The following is a 20,232-nucleotide window of genomic DNA, read 5'->3' as shown; positions in this document are numbered from 1 at the left end:
TCCCTGACAGACAAGCCTGGCAGGCCACAGTCTACAGGGTCACAATGAGTCGGACACTACTGAAGCAACCCTGCACGTACAGATCCCAGAGTTCTTTTGTCTGTGGCAGCTCTGCCCCAGTGAGAGCTGGGCATGACGGTGGCAGAGCTGCTTGGCTTGTGGGGACCCTGGCACCTCCGAGTGTGCAGGGACACAGACTGCGTCCACCGCAGGAGTTATGGCCCTATCAGAGTCTTTTTTTTTTTTTTTTTTTCTATCAGAGTCTTATTTTGAGTGTCTTGTAGCTTCTGATCAGAAGCCCTCTTAGGCCAGTCTTTCTCCGTAGCTCCACCCGTTCAGGCACTCAGAGGGCTCCCTTGCCTAGGGCTCTTCTCTGTTGTTCAGCTTTTCAGTCAGATAGAGGGATCCCCCTGCCTAGGGTCCTACTCTGTAGATCGGTGCGTCAGGCGCTTGATGGACCACCCTCTCTATTATTCAGCAGCCAATACTGGTGTCTGGGGAAAGAGAGGCTTTGGTTATGGCTCCACCCCTTACACGTGACTCAGCAGTATCACTTTGCTTCTCTGGCTGCCCAGCTTTCCTCCACAGGCACTTCCCACCGTAATCTCTTCCCTTACAGCCCCTCAATCCGACTCTCTGCGGTCAACAGCAGCCCTCGCCCTGGGATTGATCCACAATCCCTATAGTCCAGCTCCCAGCCACTGCACCTTCCAGGGGACCTGCGTCCTTGCCCAGTGTATGTATGGCTGTGGCAAGGACTGTCTGATTCTCTTTCAATTAGGCTGTCACAGATCAGTTGTTTCACTCCCAGCCTTAAATGTTCCTCCTTTGACTCAGACAACTGCCCTAATGTGGAGAGCAGACCCCTGCTTCAGTTCCCCCACCTGCTGAGGGCAGACCCAGTCCTATGAACACTCCTGTTTTTCCCCCTAGTTTCTTCATCCTGCTCAATTTTGCGTGGGTCTATATATCTTTTCTGTTGGTCAGGTACTCCTGTCCATCTCAGCAGATGTTCTGCATGCACTTCTTTTTCAGAAGGTGTATTCCTGATGTATGGGTGGATAGAGACATGCTCCACCTCCACCTACTCCTCTGCCATCTTGTTCTCTCCCTACTGATTCTAATTTTCATTGAAGTAGGGATACTTTTATACACACACACACACAAAATATACTAATGACACGAACTCTATGGCAGAAAGAGAAGAAGAACTAAAGAGCCTCTTGATGAAAGGGATAGAGGAGAGTGAAAAAGTTGAAGCAAAACTCAACATTCTGGAAAATTAAGATTATGGCATCTGGTCCCATCACTTCATGACAAATAGAGGGGGAAAAAATGGGAACAGGGGCAGACTTTATTTTGGGGGGCTCCAAAATCCCTGCAGATGATGACTGCAGCCATGAAATTAAAAGACACTTACTCCTTGGAAGAAAAGTTATGACCAAGCTAGACAGCACACAAAAAAGCAGAGACATGACTTTGCCAACAAAGGTCCATCTAAGTCAAAGCTATGGGTTTTCTGTAGCCATGTGTGGATGCGAGATTTGGACCGTAAGGTAAACTGGGAGCCAAAGAATTGATGTTGAGCTGCGGTATTGGAGAAGACTCTTGTGAGTTCCTTGGACAGCAGGGAGATCCAACCACTGCATCCTAAAGGAAATCAGTCCTGAATATACATTGGAAGGACTGATGTTGAATCTGAAAGTCCAATACTTTGGCCACCTGATGCAAAGAACTGACTCATTTGTAAATACCCTGATCTTGGGAAAGATTAAAGGCAGGAGAAGAAGGGGACAACAAAGGATGGAATGGTTGAATGGCATCACCGACTCGATGGACATGAGGTTGAGCAGGCTCAGGAGTTGTTGGTGGACAGGGCAGCCTGGTGTGCTACCGTTCATGCGGTCACAAATAGTCAGACACAACTGAGCGACTGAACTGAACCAACTGACACACATATTATTCAACAGTTAAAATATTTTCTGCATCATTTTTCTTTTTTCTAAGGAATTCAGTAAAACAGTTGAGTCTCACCATAATTTCAAAACTGTTAATTATCCTAAAAGAAAAGATGAGATATTTAAACATTTTTAATTTTTGTTTTGTTTTTGTACATGAAGAAGCCACTTACCCTCCTTCTTACAGTCAAACTGCAGTTAGAATCTGCAACATGCAGTGTTAAAGACTCTAGTATCAGAGATCCCCAGGGCTGCATATTCAATGTTTATCATTATTGACAGATTCTGTATTGCAAATTCACCTATATGCTAGGTTTATTGGCACCTTACTATAAATATCATCACTTTGTGTACTTATATAGACATTTAAATATGCATTTTTATATATGCACTCTTCATCTGAATGCAGAGTTCCAAAGAATAGCAAGGAGAAATAAGAACACCTTCCTCAGTCATCACCACAAAGAAACAAGAGGAAAATAATAGAATGGGAAAGATTAGAGATTTCTTCAAGAAAATTAGAGATACCAAGGGAATATTTCATGCAAAGATGGGCAGAATGAAGGACAGAGAAGGTATGGATGTAACAGAAGCAGAAGATATTAAGAAGAGGTGGCAAGAATACACAGAAGAAGTATACAAAAAAATATATTAATGACCCAGATAACCACAATGGTGTGACCACTCACCTAGAGCCAGACATCCTAGAGTCAGAAGTCAAGTGGGAGTTAGGAAGCATCATTACAAACATAACGAGTGGAGGTGATGGAATTCCACTTGAACTATTTCAAGTCCTAAAAGATGATGCTGTGAAAGTGTTGCACAAAATATACCAGCATATTTCTAAAACTCAGCAGTGGCCACAGGACTGGAAAAGGGCAATTTTCATTCCAATCCCAAAGAAAGGCAATGCCAAAGAAAGTTCCCCTTATCACACAGTTGCACTTATCTAACACGCTAGTAAAGTAATGCTCAAACTTCTCCAAGCTAGGCTTCAACATTACATGAATGGAGAGTTTCCAGATGTTCAGGCTGGATTTAGAAAAGGCAGATGAGCCGGACATTAAATTGCCAACATACACTGCACAAAAGGAAAAGAGAGTTCCAGAAAGCCATCTACTTCTGCTTCACTGACTATGCCAAAGATTTTAACCGTGTGGATCACAACAAACTGTGGAACATTCTTAAAGTAATGGGAATACCAGACCACCTTACGTGTCTCCTGAGAAATCTGTATGCATGTGAAGAAGCAACAGATAGATCTGGACATGAAACTAGAGATTGGATCCAAGTCAGGAAAGGAGTACGTCCAGGCTGTATGTTGACACCCTGCTTAATTAATGTATATGCAGAGTAGATCATATGAAATATCAGGCTGGATGAAGCACAAGCTGTAATCAAGATTGCGGGGAGAAATATCAATAACTTCAGATATCCAGATACACCACCCTTACGGCAGAAAGTGAAGAACTAAAGAGCCTCTTGAGGAAGGTGAAAGAGGAGAGTGAAAATGGTGGTTTAAACCTCAACGTTCCAAAAATGAACACCATGGCACCTAGTCCCATCACTTCATGGCAACCAAGTGAGGGAAAAATGGAACCCATGACAGACTTTATTTTCTTGGACTCCAAAATCACTGCAGATGGTAACTGCATATATGAAATTAAAACACCCTGGCTCTTTGGAAGAAAATCTATGACCAACCTAGACCACAGACTAAAAAGCAGAGACATTACTTTGCCAACAATGGTTCATCTAGTCAAAGCTATGGTTTTTCCAGTAGCCATGTATGGATGGGAGATTTGGACCATAAGGAAAGCTAGGAGCAGAAGAATTGATGCTTTTGAACTGTGGTGTTGGAGAAGACTCTTAAGAGTCTTAAGGACTGTTAAGAGTTCCATGGACTGCAAGGAGATCAAACCAGTCAATACTAAAGGGAATCAGTCCTGAACCTACATTGGAAGGGCTGTTGCTGAAGCTAAAACTCCAACACTTTGGCAACCTGATGCAAAGAACTGATCCACTGGAGAAGACCCTGATGCTGGCGAAGATTGAAGGCAGGAGGAGAAGGGGATGACAGGGCATGAGATGGTTGGATGGCATGACCAACTCCATGGATATTACTTTGAGCAAGCTCCAGGAGTTGTTGAAGGACAGGGAAGCCTGACTTTCTGCAATCCATGTGGCCCCAAAGAGTCAGATACGACTGAGTCACTTATATGATGTCACACTTATCTAAGTCACACTTATATGACGACCAGTTCTTTGAGTTACTCAACAAACACACATACAAGCCTAGTGAGGTCAGCCAAGGTGGTTCCATCTGACCTCAACTTTCTTGAAGTCCACACTCCATTCTGAGCTTATCTGGATCATTCATATGCGGAAATACAGAGGTCTTCAAGAGGACTTTTCCATTTCCACCTGAGAGGAAGTGGAGCTGAGCTGAGATGGGGGTGGGCAGCAGGGGGGCTATGGAGGACAGAGACTCTGGGCTCAGAAAACTGGACCTGCCCTGGGATCTGTCTCCAACCCATCTGGGAGGCCCAGTGCTTTCCCACCCTATGCTTTCCAGCCATGTAAATTCAGAAGACTCCCGTGGGGATCCTGGGAAGACCAGGGCTAGTGTGACCATGGCCTCCCTGGACTTTCAGGGATAGAGCTCTTAAATGAAATTCCTCTTCAAGCCCCAGGGTAAAATCCAACCCTGGGCAGTGGGAGCTCACTGCTCTCCCTCACGCAGGGCTGAGGTCTCAGCGAAGGCAGAGCGAGGTCGCGAAGAAGATGAGGCTTCTTCCAGAGCAGATGAGGTCTTCTCCTCTTCCTGGTGACAGCTCCTCAAGGTGAGGGTCTCAGGTCAGACATGGGTTTGTGGGGATGGCTGTGACTGGGGTAACTGACAAAGCCTGATTCTCCTTGTCCCCAGGTGTCTTCTCTCAGGGGGAGCTGCAGATCCTGTCTAGCACTAGTGAAGCTCTAGTGGACATGTTTCTTCACCTGTGCTATTCATAGCTGTGGTTACTCCATCACCAGTGGACATGACTGCAGCTTTTTCTGTCTGGTGCCAGGGTAGGGCTGCTGTGGATGGGGAAATATACAACACAGGGACACTCACTACAAACCGTCCCTCAAGAGCCGCACCTCCATATCCCAGAACACATCCAAGAAGCAGTGATCTCTGCCACTGAGCTCTGTGGCCACCCAGGGAACAGCCGTGTATTACTGGGTGAGACACCCAGGCGTGTGAGCCCAGACACACACCTTCCTGCAGGGAGGCAGGAGGGGCTGGTTTCAGGGCTCTCAGGACCCCCAGGGCACCCTCAGCGTGCACCGGGTCCAGCCGCATCGCCAGCTACATGTGGAGGATGAGTCTGCTCTCCTGCCACAGTCTGTGGTTTCCTTTCCATCTCTATTTTCCATGGAGCCCCCTATAGTTATAACTAATTGCCAACAACTCAAATTGAGAATCTTTGCTGTAATAGGAGGACACGTTCTCACCTCCCCAGAGCCACAGTGTCATGAGGACACGTTCTCAGCTCACCAAAGGCATGGGGTCATGAGGACACGTTCACACCTCACCAAAGGCATGGGGTCATGAGGACATGTTCTCACCTCACCAGAGCCACGGGGTCATGAGGACACATTCTCACCTCACCAAAGGCATGGGGTCATGAGGACACGTTCTCACCTCACCAAAGGCCACAGGGTCATGAGGACATGTTCTCACCTCACCAAGGCCACAGGGTCATGAGGACACGTTCTCACCTCACCAAAGGCCACAGGGTCATGACGACACATTCTCACCTCACCAAGGCCACAGGATCACCTGTGGGGGGAGAAACGACTGTCAGTGTCACCAGGTGAGATATGAGGAGGGCCAGGGAACACAGGGAGTCTCTTCCAGTCAGACTCAGAAGACAGACCTCAACAGGAATCCCAGACGGGCCAGCACACTGCACGCATTTTATACAAGAAAACTTGATTTTACTGGATTCTTTAGGGACATAGAGAAGAAAACCAGTGGTCTACAAACAATTTTAATTTCCAACGGAGTTCTCTGTCATATCCCCATCCAGACTCATTTCTCATCAGGAATGATTGAAGGTGTCAAGATAACTCTTGTTCCCACACTCGGTGTCTTCCCTCCACTAAAGTGCATGCTTCACATCCCACTCATTAAATTCCAGAAATAAAAGCAAATGTGAGGTGAGGTCATGAGCATGATGATTCACCTGATATGGGGTAGGAGGAGGGAGTGGGGGGCAAGTGAAGAGGACTCACAGAGGGTCCAGTGGGGGACATTTGGTGAGAAGGGTTTGCTCACTGTTGTGATTGTCTGGATGAGCAGGTATGTCATATATTCAAATGCAAATGTCCTGAAAATGCACCTGTGTGAACCCTGGGTCACTAGACATTCTCCAGGAAACACTAGAATGCAACAGGCTCTCACGTGTTCTCACTACAAGAAAGGGTCCTGCAGACCTCACTAGGCATATCCCACTCTGTCATGGGGCAGGTTCCGGGGAGAAGTTTGGTCCAGGGTGAGTATCACAAGCCCAGGCACTAGGGCTCACACCTACCAGATACAGTCTCTTGGACACACGCACAGTCCTTGATGATTCTGCTTGTGATTTTACATGTGACCCATGCAAATGCATTAACATGCAAACCTAAGTGCTTTATTTAGTTATGTGTGCAAAAATGAAAAAATATGATGAGCTTTGAAGTCCTCCCAAGATACGGCCACGTAATAGAACAATGTCTTGCCAAATCTTGTCGCTGCCAACGCACTACCCAGTATACTCACAGGTGCAATGGGGCGCTTCCTCCTCTGTCAGTGTCCAAACCCACATCCAGCTTCATAGTCAGGAGACAAGCAAATAGCATCCTCCCTCTGCTGATGAAAACCTGCCCAGCCCTGACCCTGCAGCTCTGGGAGTGGAGCCCCAGCCCCGGGATCCAGGTGCTCCCATTCAGGGATCAGGACTGAACACAGACCACTCAGCATGGACTTTGGACTGGGCGGGGTTGTCCTTGTCGTGATTTTACAAGGTGAATGATGGAGAACAAGAGATCCCGAGGATGACAGTGGATGTGAGTGAGGGAATCAGTGGGTGTGTGACAGCCTCGTGACCAGGATGTCTCCGAGTTTGCAGGTGTCCTGTGTGAGGAACAGCTGGTGGAGTCTGCTTGGTGCAGCGCGGAGAGGGGAGGGGTGACTGAGACTCTCCTGCGCAGCCTTAGAACACACCTTCAGTCATTACTGCATGCCCTGGGCCCGCCAGCATCCAAGGGAGGGCCTGGAGTAAGTTGGATCTGTCTATCCTGGTAGTGGCAGCACCTACCATGCAGACTCTGTGAAGGGCCGATTCACCAATTCCAGAGACAGTTCCAAGAACACAGCTCTCTGCAAAGGAACAACCTGAGAGCAGAGGACACGACCATGTATCACCGCGCAAGAGACACAGTGCCGGGGAGTCAGTGTGAGCCCAGACACCAGCCTCCCTGCGTGGGGCTCCGTGACCACCAGGGGGCACTCAGGACCCACCAAGTACAATGCTGAGCCCAGGAGCAGCTGCATGGGGGCTGGGGGAGTTTGTGGTTAGAACCCCTGCATTAACTCTCCTGCCCTCATCTCTACCAGAGGCCCTCTGCTCTATTCTAGTCTTTTGTTACTGTGGTTTGTTTTTCTTCCAGAAAACGATATTGTTATTTATGAATTTTCTTCTATTTCTTGAAGGAGTTCCAACAACACCATAGTTATCAAAGTTCATAGTTATCATAGTTCAAAGTTCAAAGGTATCATAGTTATCAGAGTTATCAAGAAATTCTTGAACCTGGTGACTGTCTGGAGAAGGCCCAGGGGATTGTAAAACATGTACAAGCTATTGCTATTCTTTATTTTGGCAGATGTGAAAGGAAGAGCCACTGCCTGCAGCTTTCTGTCAAGGGCACAAAGTGTCTGAATCCTTCAGCTTGCAGTGGGATGGACTCTGATGACAGAGGGCCCAATACCGCACATGCAATGACCTCATTGCTCACAGATTCCATATTTTTAAATTCAGGCACTCAGTATTTGCCTCCTGAAAGGAAAATGCTTATTTTATTGACTGTTTTTCATGGACATTTACAATGCGGCCAGTACTTAAACCACCCCAAATCACACATACATTTCCTCCTGAAGTCACTCAAATGTATGCCTTCTTGTTTCAACTCCTATTGTGTAAATTAGTGTCTTTTGTGGTCAACTAATGTCATGTTTTTTTAAATTGTCATGCTATTACTTGACAGTTTGCCTGTTTATAGCAGTCCCATCATATCCTGAAGTACAGACTAGAGTCCTTAACACATGATGCTCTGTGCTGACTTCAGTAGAAAACATCAATGACAGATAAGCTTCATTCATGTACAAATTATACTTCTGGGGATGTGATCTTGAAACTAACATCAAATATGAATATGACTTTGAGACAAGGATTGCAAATCTCACTTTTGTTATTTGAGGCAGCCTTGAAACTTTGCTCAATGCCAAATATAGATGGTAAGACCGAGATTTATGGCCAAAAAACATTGGTAAGCAGACTAGATGGGAAATAACTATGAGAAGACTTCCAGTTCAGGGGGATCTAGCTGCACTGTCTCCAGAGAATTCTTGGTAAAGGCGATCATACAATCATATATCACTTGAAAGAGGGCAGGTGTAAAGGATTGCATTAAAGATTGAGGGTGATCAGAAGTCAAGGGTAAGAATTCTCACTAACCCGACTTTTCAGGTGTCTTGATAAAACCAGGCAAAGATGGACACAGTGAAGTATTCCAAAAAGGCTGACTTATATAGTCAAGTGGTCCTTGTCACATTCAAAGTCACTGTTTTTTATTCTGTCTTCACTGCCACAATTCTCTGAAAGTCAAATGTTTAATCAAAAAGCACATGAAGTTATTCTGTTTGTTTCTCTTCTTGCTGGCATCTCCCATCTGTGAGCATCTCTCAGGTCTGAGGCATGTGGAATTATGGGGTGATGTCTGTGAAGTGGGTGTCTCATAGTTTCTCCTTCCCCAAGTGTTTCTGAACTGGAGTCGTTTTTCATGGATTCAGTCAGGCCTGTGTTGCCCCATCAATCATAGAACCAGCTGCATAGAATTACTTCTTCATGACAACTTGTTTTTAAATTTAGGTGACCACCCAAGTTATTAGTTATCTAGTATCTAATAAAATAAGTTTATAAATTGGTATACAAACCATACAATTTATAAACATTTCATGGCATGAATGGTTCTACTGGTGAACTTCAAATCTTGCCTCCACTATCACAAAGATCTGCAGGTCCTGTTTTTCTGGAGTCCAGTCCTGTCCTGTTTAAGGCAACATTTTTCACTTGAATAGTCAGACTAATGTGGTACATATGGAAATGATGTCAAGGTATCACCAGAGTGATATTGTCCCGCAGGGTACATTTGTCAAAGTTTGAAGACAAGATTGTTTCTAACACATGGGAGAGGTGCTATAAGTACCTAGTAGTCTAGTTGGGAAAGTCCATGGGTGCTTCCAGACATCCTGCAATGCACAGGACAGCACCCACAGCACAGGAATATCTAGCCTCAAATATTGATAATGATGAGGAACTCTGAATTGAAACCGTATATCTGAGGACTTCTTGGGAGTCCAGTGGCTAAGAGTCTGTCCTCCAACGCAGGGGATATAGGTGCATCCCCGGTCACAAAGGTAACATCCCACATGCCAAGGGGCGACGAAGCCTGCACACCGCAGCTGGAAAGCAGAGCCCACCCTGCAAGTGGAGAACCCGCACGTCGAATTGGAGAGCCACGTGACAACTAGGACACAATGCTGCCACAGAAAGAAAGGAGAGAAAGAAAGAATAAACCATTAAAAGACCGGGTATCTGGTCAAATGTCACTAAAATGCTGAACTGCAGAAGGCATATTGTTGGGCTTAAATTACTCTAAGTGGTAAAGTGAAATACAAAAACCCTCTGAAGTTCTGTGCACTCAGAGACACCAGTACACACTCCTCTATGTGTATTTTTGGGATGTGAGCAGTGAGGGAGCTGAGCACGGAGCCAACAGGAGAATGGGGTTGGGGAGGTCTTGGCGGAGACCTGGGACTAGGGAGGGAGCTCTACATTGTCTGCATGGAATGTGCAGCCTGAAGCCCAGCTCCGGTTTGCTCCAACCGGAATCATGAGGAACAAGGCTGGGCCAAAGCAGACGTTATTGTCTTAATATTTACAACTTCGCCCCTGTGGGTGTATAGAAAATAACTGCTTCGGAACTTTGCTTTGGAATGATAGTTTAGCTCACAGGTAACAAATAGATTTAAAACACATGATGCATATATCAAAAATTTCATTTACTTTAGGTCTAGATTCTTTTACCTGTAATTTTTCAAACAATATTAATATATACAAAATATATTGTCATAAAAATGACTTCAACTTCACCAGAGAGAGTCCAAATTGTGAACTTTTTCCCATCAATAAAGCACTACAGCCAGGAAAGGTCCTTACTGGCTTTCAGAAACAGCCACTGAAACTGGAAAATCTATTGATCAGGTAAACTTCCAGAGATAATCTGAAGCAAAAGGGGGAAATGGAAAAAAGAAAATAAAATAAATGAGATAAAACAAACAGGAACTTCAACTTTGTCAAACTAGAAGACCAGAAGGGGGAGCTCTTATGCCTGACAATGATAGCAGAAACCCACAGAAAGGACAATGCCTCTATTTTCCTTACAAAACCTCACTCAGTGAGAGATTGTCAAAATAAGCTAGTGAAAAAGAACGGACTCTGGGTATGCTATAGCCCTCAAAACTTCCTTTTCTCTCAATAAATATTTACTTCTGCATCACTGCTGGACGTTTTCACGTGTTTCCCGTTGTTGCAGACCCCAAATTGCAATTCTTTGTTGATTCCCAAGAAGCTTAATTTTCTAAAATAACTAACTGGCAGTCTCCTTGGTTTAGGGCAACACTGATCTTAGCCTCCCTGCTGCTTTGTGGTTTTTCTCCTGCAATTACTCAGCAGGTCACTGAGAAAGACATTTGTGCCAGAAACTGCTACATCTTCACCAGTTGGTACATCCCCTGCCCATCAGGAGCACAGAGCTGAAATTCATTTCTTTTCGTCTCTTGCAGACTAGCTGTTGGCCACTCTCTCTTATAAACAAGCATTTTCCAGGAATGACTGTGAAGTGACAATCACGAGAGAAGGGAGGTGGCTGGCAAAGAAACGCTGAACGGTGGGCATGCCATCACCAGTGTTTGTAAAGAGACTAGATTTTCCAGGCTCCATGGAAGAGGGTGGAATGGATGGGATATAAGAACCAGTTTTCCCTTCTTCTGAGTTCTGTGACCACCGAGGACACAGCCGTGTATTACCGTGTGAAAGACACAGAGACGGGGATTCAGTGTGAGTCCAGACACACACCTCCCTGCAAGGACGCAGGTGGTGCTCAGAGCCCAAGACCAGTGACAGATCCAGGGTGACTGGGCAGGCGCTTCCCCTTGAGTCAACAAGTTCCTTCAGCTCCCAGTTCCCGGCTGTCCTCAGGGACATTTCTGGCTGTGTTGTTTCTGGGCCTGATGGGCACACGCTCTCCACAACCTCTAACGTCCACAAACCCTCTGTGAGAATGTGTACTCTGCTCTGCTTAGTCTGTGTGTGTGTGTGTTTAATTCCTAAAAAAAAAAAATAAAAGTCAAGTAAGTCCAATTGGTCTATCATATTTTTCAGGATATCTGTTGCATTATTGATTTTCTCTCTGAATGATCTGTGGGTTGATGTTGGTGGGGTGTAAAAATGTCCTCTTATTATTGCATTGCAACTAATTTCTCCCTTTGTGTCTGGCAGTATTTCCTTTATATATGTAGATGCCCCTATATTGTATGCATATATGTTAAAGTGTTTCATATTCTCATTGTTTGATTCTTTTATCATTGCATAGCGTTCTTCTTTATCTTTCCTAAGGCACTTTGGTTATAGTCTATTTGTCTGATAGGAGTGTTGCTACACCTGCTTTCTTCCCATTAAGATTTGCAAGAAAAAGCTTTCTTAATTCTTTGTTATTCAATCTATGTGTCTCTCAACTTAAAATGGATCTAGTGGGTGCAGTCTATTATAGGGTCTTATTTTATTATCTGATCCGCTTCTACGTTTTTAGATGAGAGAACTTAGTTCATTGACAACTAAAGTAATTGGTGATAAGTATCGTCATTTTACAGCTTCCTTTGTGACTCAGCTGGTAAAGAATCCACCTGCATTGCGGGAGACCTGGGTTCGATCCCTGGGTTGGGGAGATCCTCTGGAGAAGGGAAAGGCTACCCACTCCAGTATTCTGGCCTAGACAATTGTCCATGGGGTCGCAAAGAGTTGGACATGACTGAGCGACTTACACTTTCACTTTCATTGTCATTTTAAATCTTGCTTTTTGGGTTGATTTTCTATTTTTCTATGGTGCTTTCATCTCTTTTTTTCTTTTGTGGTTTGTTAACTTTGTTTTGCATTATCATTTTGTTTTTTCTTTTTGATATCTGTCAATCCATGATGTTTTTGATTTGCAGCATTCATGGTTTTCTAGTATGCTATCCCATAAACATATCTATTATATTTAGACTGGTAGTCATATAAACTCAAGCATATCCTAAAAGATTTGTGTTTTCTTACTCTCCTTCCGCGCGTTTAATTTTTATTTTGATGTCCTACCTTACATCTTCGTGTATATCTTTTTGCTCTTTGTAGTAGTTATAATCACTTTCACATATTCTAATTTTTAAATTATATATACTGTCATATTTAAGAGATTTTTCAAACCTTTTATGGATTTGCCTTTCCTAGTCTGATTTTCTTTTACCTATAAGTTGTTGCTTCATGTTTATTTACAGAAAAATTAATATTTATGAACATTTTAGTACTGCTGTATTTTTTTCTTTCATTTTTTGCCTGTCTGAAAAGTTTTTTATCTTTCTTTCTCTTCTACATAATAATCTTGTGGACAGAGGCCGCTGACTTTCACTCCCTTCTGACCTGCAGAGTTTCTATAGAAAAATCAGCTGATAGCCTTCTCAGTTGCCTGGCAACTGACTGTTCTCTCTTGTGCTGTCAGGATCCTCTCTTTATCTTTAACTTTAGTCCTTCCCATTATGATGTGTCTTGGAGTGGGTCTGTCTGAATTCCATTTCTTCAAGACTCTTTGTGCTTCCTGTGCCTAGGTATATGTTTTCTTCTTTAGGTTTTCCAAGTATTCAGTCATAGTTTCTGTGAATACATTTTCAATTTCCTATTCTCTTTCTTCATAATCTGGGATTGCATTATGCATAAGTTGGCATGCATTTCATTATCCCAAATATCTCACGTGTTGTTTCATCATTGGCGGGGGCGGGGAGTGGTGGGGGGGAAAATCAAAACACTTTTTGCTGTTTTGATTGGCTGGTTTCTATTATTCCACCTTCCAGATCACAAATGTGATCTTCTGAATGATTTAGTTTGCTATTCACTACCTTGAGATTCAGTTTTTATCTTCGTGATTAAGCTGTCTACTTTTGATTGGCTCTCTTTCTAGTTTCTAATGAGTGACCCACATTTTTTATCAATAGTCTTTCTTAATTCCCTTAGAGTTTTTGTCACCACTTTTTTGAACTTGGGGTCTGGTAGACTGGATGAGTCTGCTTCATTGGTTCTTGCAGGAGATTTCTCTCAGTTATAGTAATTGGGAATTGTTTCTCTGCTTTTTCACATTACTTGTGAATTTAGTTCAAACGGTTATCTATTGTGATCTTTAAGGGTTCTGTTTATGAAGAGGTGAGCATGTATAGATTGTGAGAGACCAATATTTATGGTGTGAGGGCTGTTTTTCTATGGATGCTTTCCGCATCTTTCCTCATGATGCGCTGCCCCTTGTTCCTTTGATAGGAGTGTGTTCCTGTCAAAGTGTGTTCCTTTGACAGGAAGTTGTGGCAACAAGAGCCTTGCTGGATGTTCAACAGGGATCCTTTTGGCTCTGTGGCTGCCATAGCCCTGTTGGGGGCAGGGTATCCTCTCCAGTTTTGGAGTAGAATCCCCCAGATACAGACCTAAGTTGTGGTGTGTTCCCTCTGGGAAAGGAACCAGTGCATGCTGTTTCCCATGAGCTGTCTGCCATGATGTGTTATTCTGCAGTCCTGCCTGTCTCCTAGTGTGTGCATCCTCTGAGTTCACTGTTGCTGGCGCTTCCCGGAGGGGCTGAATGCATTGTAGGAATCCCTGTAATTGACTCAGAGGTACCTCAAGCAGGCATGCACAGTCCCAGTCTCTCGACCTGCTGGCTGGGTAATGTGCTAAAGCCATCTTCCTGCACCTCTTTTGGGAGTAGCTGTAATCAGCCCAAATGTCAGCCCTGCTTCTCTGAACAGGCCCACAAATTTGCCAAACTCTGGCAGCCAGAGCCATAACTCTATGAGCAGACCAACAACAGGGCTCCTATTTCGTGCCCACACTCTGTCCTGCACACACCTCAGTTTCAACCCGAGCCCCACTCACTGTTTGTAAGAGTTTGCTGCTGTGAGCCAAGAGCTACACCAGGATTCATGACCTTCAGAGGAGAACATTTCAATCTGGGGCCAGAGACAAGGCTTGATCCCTTGCAGGTTTTGTGTAACAGGGATTTATTAAAGTATAAAAAACATAGGGACAGCTTCTGACATAGACATCAAAAGGGGGCAGAAAGAATGCCCCCTCACTCTTTTTTAGCAAGGTGTTTGATGTCTGTTTCAGTTCAGTTCGGTGCTCAGTCATGTCTGACCCTTTGTGACCCCACGGACGGCAGCATGCCAGGCTTCCTTGTCCCACCACCAACTTCTGGAGCTTGCTCAAACTCACATCCATCGAGTTGGTCATGCCATCCAACCATCACATCCTCCGTCGTCCCCTTCTCCTGCTGCCTTCAGCTTTTCCCAGCATCAGGGTCTCTTCCAATGAGTCAGTTATTCACATCAGGTGGCCAAAGTATGGGAGCTTCAGCTTCAGGATCAGCACTTCCACTGAATATTCAGGAATGATTTCCCCTTGGATTGGCTTGCAGTCCAAGGGACTCACAAGAGGCTTCTCCATCACCATAGTTCAAAATCATCAACTCTTTGACACTCAGTTTTCTTTATAGTCCAACTCTGACATCCACACAGGACTACTTCAAAACCATAGCTTTGACTAGATGGACTTTTATCGGGAAAGAAATGTCTCAAAAACCACTACAATATTGTAAAGTAATTAGCCTCCAACTAATAAAAATTAATGGAAAAAAAAAAAAGAAATGTCTCTGCTTTTTAAAATGCTGTCTAGGTTGGTCATAGCTTTTCTTCCAAGGAGCAAGTGTCCTTTAATTTCATAGCTGTAGTCACCATCTGCAGTGATTTTGGAGGCCAAGAAAATAAACTTTATTACAGTTTCCTGAGGAACCTCCTCCTGGGGACGGTGACCTGCAGTGCTTGTGGTCCCCACGTAAGAGGGAGCCATGGGGGAGACACTGGGTAACGTGACTCACGTTCTAGTCCATGTTACTCTGCTGACCATGCTTCCAGTTCTTGCACATGCAGGGCTCCAATCAACACACAGGCATTCCCTTTCACTTCACAGGTCAGAGTCTGAAATCAGTTTCACTGGATTGGAATCCAGGTGCGGCAGGACCACACACACCTCAGTCTCTCATGGAGTGCTGTGGTCTGAATGCTTCTGTGCCCACAGAATTCATGTTTGGAATTCCTGTGCACCTAGAATAATGATGTTAGAATCGGGGTCTTTGTCCGGTGCTTAGGTCATGAGAGTGAAGTCTCCATAAATGGGGTTCAATTTGCTCTAAGAATCCCCAGAAAACATGCTTGCCCCCCTCTGCCTGGTGGGGACCCAGAAGGAAGGTACCTGGTGTGAACCAGGAAGGGGGCCCTCACCAGAAGGCAGCCTCACTGGTGTCCTGACCTGGGGCGTCAAGCCTCTAGGATTGCGAGAAATAAAGGCTTGTTTACAGACCACCCACCTGAGCTCCTGTATGCACTCTGAAAAGGTAAAGTCATGGACAATCAGCTTCTTTGCCGTGTCCAGTCTAGAACTTCACTGCCTGCATCCCTGGCTCTCAGGCACTCCCTTCATCTGCACAGCCCAGCAAAGCACCTTCCATCAGTGGTCACTCCTCCCAGGGTCTGATGCCCTTGGCCTCCCTCTGACCAACATGGCTGTTGTTTCAACTGTAACCACATGCTAATCTAGGAATATTCAAAATTTCTAGACTTCTAAATTACTCATATTTTCCAAAGTCCATTATGCCATGGGAGATGACATTCATAGACTCCATGAATGATTCAGACACACAGTCCACCTTCAGCCCTGCAAATCCTTGTGTTCATCCTCCAGGCTCCTTACACTTAACAAATCCCAGCAGGCCTCTAAAATGTCGACTCTTAACGAATAAAGAGCAAATTTGGTCTAAATACCATGAACCACAAGTCCCAGATCTAATCTTCTACCTCAGCTATGGGTGACGATCTGCATCCTAAAATACAACTCTAAGACAGGCATATCTCAGCTACAAGCATTTTCCTTCTGTAAAAAGGATAAATGAAAGTCAGAAAGGATCCCTGGCCCCAGTGCGTGTGTGTGCGTGGTCACCTCAGTCATGTCGGACTCTTTGTGACCCTACTGACTCTAGCCCACCAGGCCTCTCTGCTCATGGGGTTCTCCAGGCAAGAACACTGGAGTGCTTGCCATACCCTCCTCCAGGAGATCTTCCCAACCCAGGATCAAAGCTGAGTCTCCTGTGTATCCTGCATTGCAGAAAGATTCTTCACTGCTGAGCCACCTGGGAAGCCCCACTGGGCCCAGAAACTGTTTTAAGTCCTTTGAGGCAAACTCTACTAAGCTTCAAGGTCTGGGAATAATCTTTGGCTCCTGTTCCAGCCTCTGGGCCTGTTGATCTGCCCCCTTGCTTTCCTTTCCTTTTTGTCGAAGGTGATCCATGTTTGAAGCCGAGCACTTTCACCAGCCTGTCTCCTGCTAGTGGATTTTGAGGCTCTAAAACCTATGTTGGGCACATGTGTATTCGCAACCGCTGTGTCTTTTTCTTGGACTGATTCTCAGATTATTGTGTCCTTCCTTGGCTCCTGTAACAGTACTCTAGAGTCTATTTTATCTGGTATGAGACTTGCTACCCCAGTTTCCTTTCCATTTACGTGGAATATCCTGTCTATCCTCTCAGTTTCCATCTGTTTCTGTCCGTAGGTCTGAGGGGGTCTCTTCTAGACAGCATTGCATGGGTCTTGTTTTTGTTTCATCAGCAAGGTCCATATCTTTTGGTGGAGCATTAATCAGTTTACATTTAAAGTAATTATCAATATGTAAGTGGTTTATCATATAGGTCATTTTGGATGTTTGTTGGTCCTGTATTGGACCAGAACCTGGTGGGCTGGAGTCGACGATGAGGGAATGAACAAAAGAAAAAGGCTAATATTCCCTGGGTTATGCAGCCGGCTTTTGTGTTCCAGGGAATCAGCCAGAAATAGAGAGAGAAAGAGAGAGAAATAAAGAAAGAAAGGCAGACAAACAGACACGGGGACCCCAGCTCTGATGGAGCAAAGGTGTTTTAATCAACATGGTGTGGGCATATATATTGTCTTACAAGGTAGTTATTCTCAGCAAAGATAAAGATTAAAATTCCAGACTTACAAAACATAAGGCAATCCATATTAAAGAGAGAGAGTTGTAAACAATCACTTTTACCTTAAGGTTCATAAGAAGGAAGAGGGTACTTATCACCATATTGAAAAGCTAACGAAGGAAATGCCTGCATTCCTCAGCCCCAGGAAAGGCTTGCCCCTCCTCCTAATTCCTCAATATTCACTAATTGATCAGGAACAGAGAACTCCTGAGAGATCCAAAACAGCACACAGGAAGCCTCCTGTTAAATGCTTCCTGACAGATGTTGAACTGTGACCCTCAAGTAAAAGACAATATATGATGGTGTAGGATCCTTTCTATACATTGTTGAATTTAATTTACTAATACTTTGTTGAGAATTTTTGCATTTAAATTCCTCAAAGGTATGTTTTGTAGAATTCCCAAGAGAAGTTGTCTGTTCCTGGACTGTTCCTGGAACTTTTTGAAATGATGATTATACAATTCAACTTAGACACAAATGATCAGTCTTTTCAAGTTGTCTGTTCCATCTTGACTCAGTTTTGAAGGTTTTGCAGTTTATGAATTTGTCCATTTCTTCTAGGTTGTACAATTTGCGGGCACACAACTGTTTGTAACAATCCCATGTGACTTTTTTGGATCTCTATGGTATTAGTTGTCTAATACCGTGTCTCCTCATCTATTTCTCATTTTATTCCAGTACTTTCTTCTCCTTGGTGAACCTTGGTAAAGATTTATGATATTGTTTGTCTTTGCAAAAATTCCCAACCAACCAGTTTTTGGTTTCACTTATCCTTTTCATTGTTTGTTGTGTGTGTATGTCTATATTCATCTCAATATTACTGATTTCTTCTCTGGTTTTTGTTCTCTCCTTCCTTCTACTGTCTCTGGGCTTTGATCTTCTTTTCTCTAATTCCTTTAGGATGTAAGTTAGGTTGTTTACTTCCAGTTTCTTCAGGAAGACCTGTATTTTTATCAACTTTCTTCTTAGAACTGTTGTTCTATCATAGATTTTAGAGGTGAAATTGTCTTTATATGCAGAATACATAACAGTATAGATAGAAAACCCTAAAGACTCCACACAAAGCTACTAGACAACATTATCCAGAAAGCCCTGAACTCAACAGGTCAGAGTGGGTACCAGCATTTGATTGCTCACGGCTGAGGGGTTGTTGGGGGTTCTCTGGGGATTCAGGTTTTAATGCCATAAACTAAAGCCCATAATAGACCAACTGGCAGTGGATTTGGGGATGTGGTCTGCAGTCTTCCAGTCCCGTGAGGTGAGAAGCATATTTGGATTTTACAGGTGGTCCAATGGGATCACAAGACCAGAGAAAGTGGAGGAGAGGAAAGCCTGCAAGTTGATGCACGCAAGTTCCCACTGGCTTTGATGAGGGACGAAGGTGTTGAGCCAAGGGAAGAGGACACATTCTCTTCCCTCAGAAGCTCAGTGACCTGGAAGCCAGAGGCCCACAATTCCAGGGTCACCTGGATCAGGTCCTGATCCAGGACAGGAGTCCTCATCACGGTGCATGCCATCTGGGACAAGTGATGCCACACACTCTGAGGCAGAGTGAGGTGGGACCTCGCCCCAGAGCACATTCAGGTGTCGGTAAACAGGATCCAGGACAGAAGACATGCTGGTGCAGAACTGCTATCTCCAAGCCAGACCAAAAAAGGGCTTTTCATAGACAGTAGGTTCTACCTCAGTCAGAAGAGCTGACCTGTGCCAGACGCGAAGGGGTGACGTCTCAGGGCAGGAGAGGGCCAGGGTCACACGGACAGGGTGTCAGTCAGAGATGGGGACTCACACCGCTCTTTTCTGGCTCCAGGAGAGATAACACCTCTGATGGCAGCACTCACCACCCCCGGAAAACCCACCTAAAGTCCAGACACGCGGTGACGGCCGTCATCCCCAGTCTACATGCTCACAGCCGGGATGCAGTTGCGAGGCCACAGCCTCAGGGCCACAGGGAGACGGGGGAGCTGAGCTCTGCTCTCCAGCACTGCTGACTCAGAGGACCTCAGGCTCAGTCCAGGACACAGAGACCCTGGGCTCGAGAAAGCTGCTCTCAGTGGGGTTTTCAAGGGAACCTGCTTCCTGAGGAGGGGCTTTCCTCTGACTGTGCCGCCCTCACACTCTGCCTGCCGTTCACTGTGAAGGTTTACCTCCACAAACCATGCATGTCCTCTCACCACTGTGGTGGGGACTATGTTCCCTGAGCTCCCATCTCACGGCAGGGACACAGAGAGGTAGAAATAAGAACTTGTAGGAGGACGGAGTCTGTGCAGAGTGAGCAGAGCACCTGCCCAGCATGTTGGAGCACTGAGGAGCTCCCAGGCGCTGTCTGTCCTTAGTAATTGGTAGCCTTGTGGTCTTTAGTGTCCACACTCAAGAAGCAGGTCCTGAGGTTCACAAGCTCCTGCAGACACTCAGTTGTGCACACGATCATGCAGGACAGCCCACTCGGCAAGCCAGCCATGCTGGGAAGATGAGCTTCTCAGCAGAAATGACTACTTTGTCCACAAAGTTAACTGCATGGTTAGTACTTATGAACACCCCACCTCCAGGGAAACTCTTGATTTCAAACTGCTTCAGATGA

The sequence above is a fragment of the Dama dama genome, chromosome 13, assembly GCF_033118175.1.
Source record: "Dama dama isolate Ldn47 chromosome 13, ASM3311817v1, whole genome shotgun sequence".
Taxonomy (NCBI): domain Eukaryota; kingdom Metazoa; phylum Chordata; class Mammalia; order Artiodactyla; family Cervidae; genus Dama; species Dama dama.
This window is presented reverse-complemented; position numbering follows the sequence as displayed.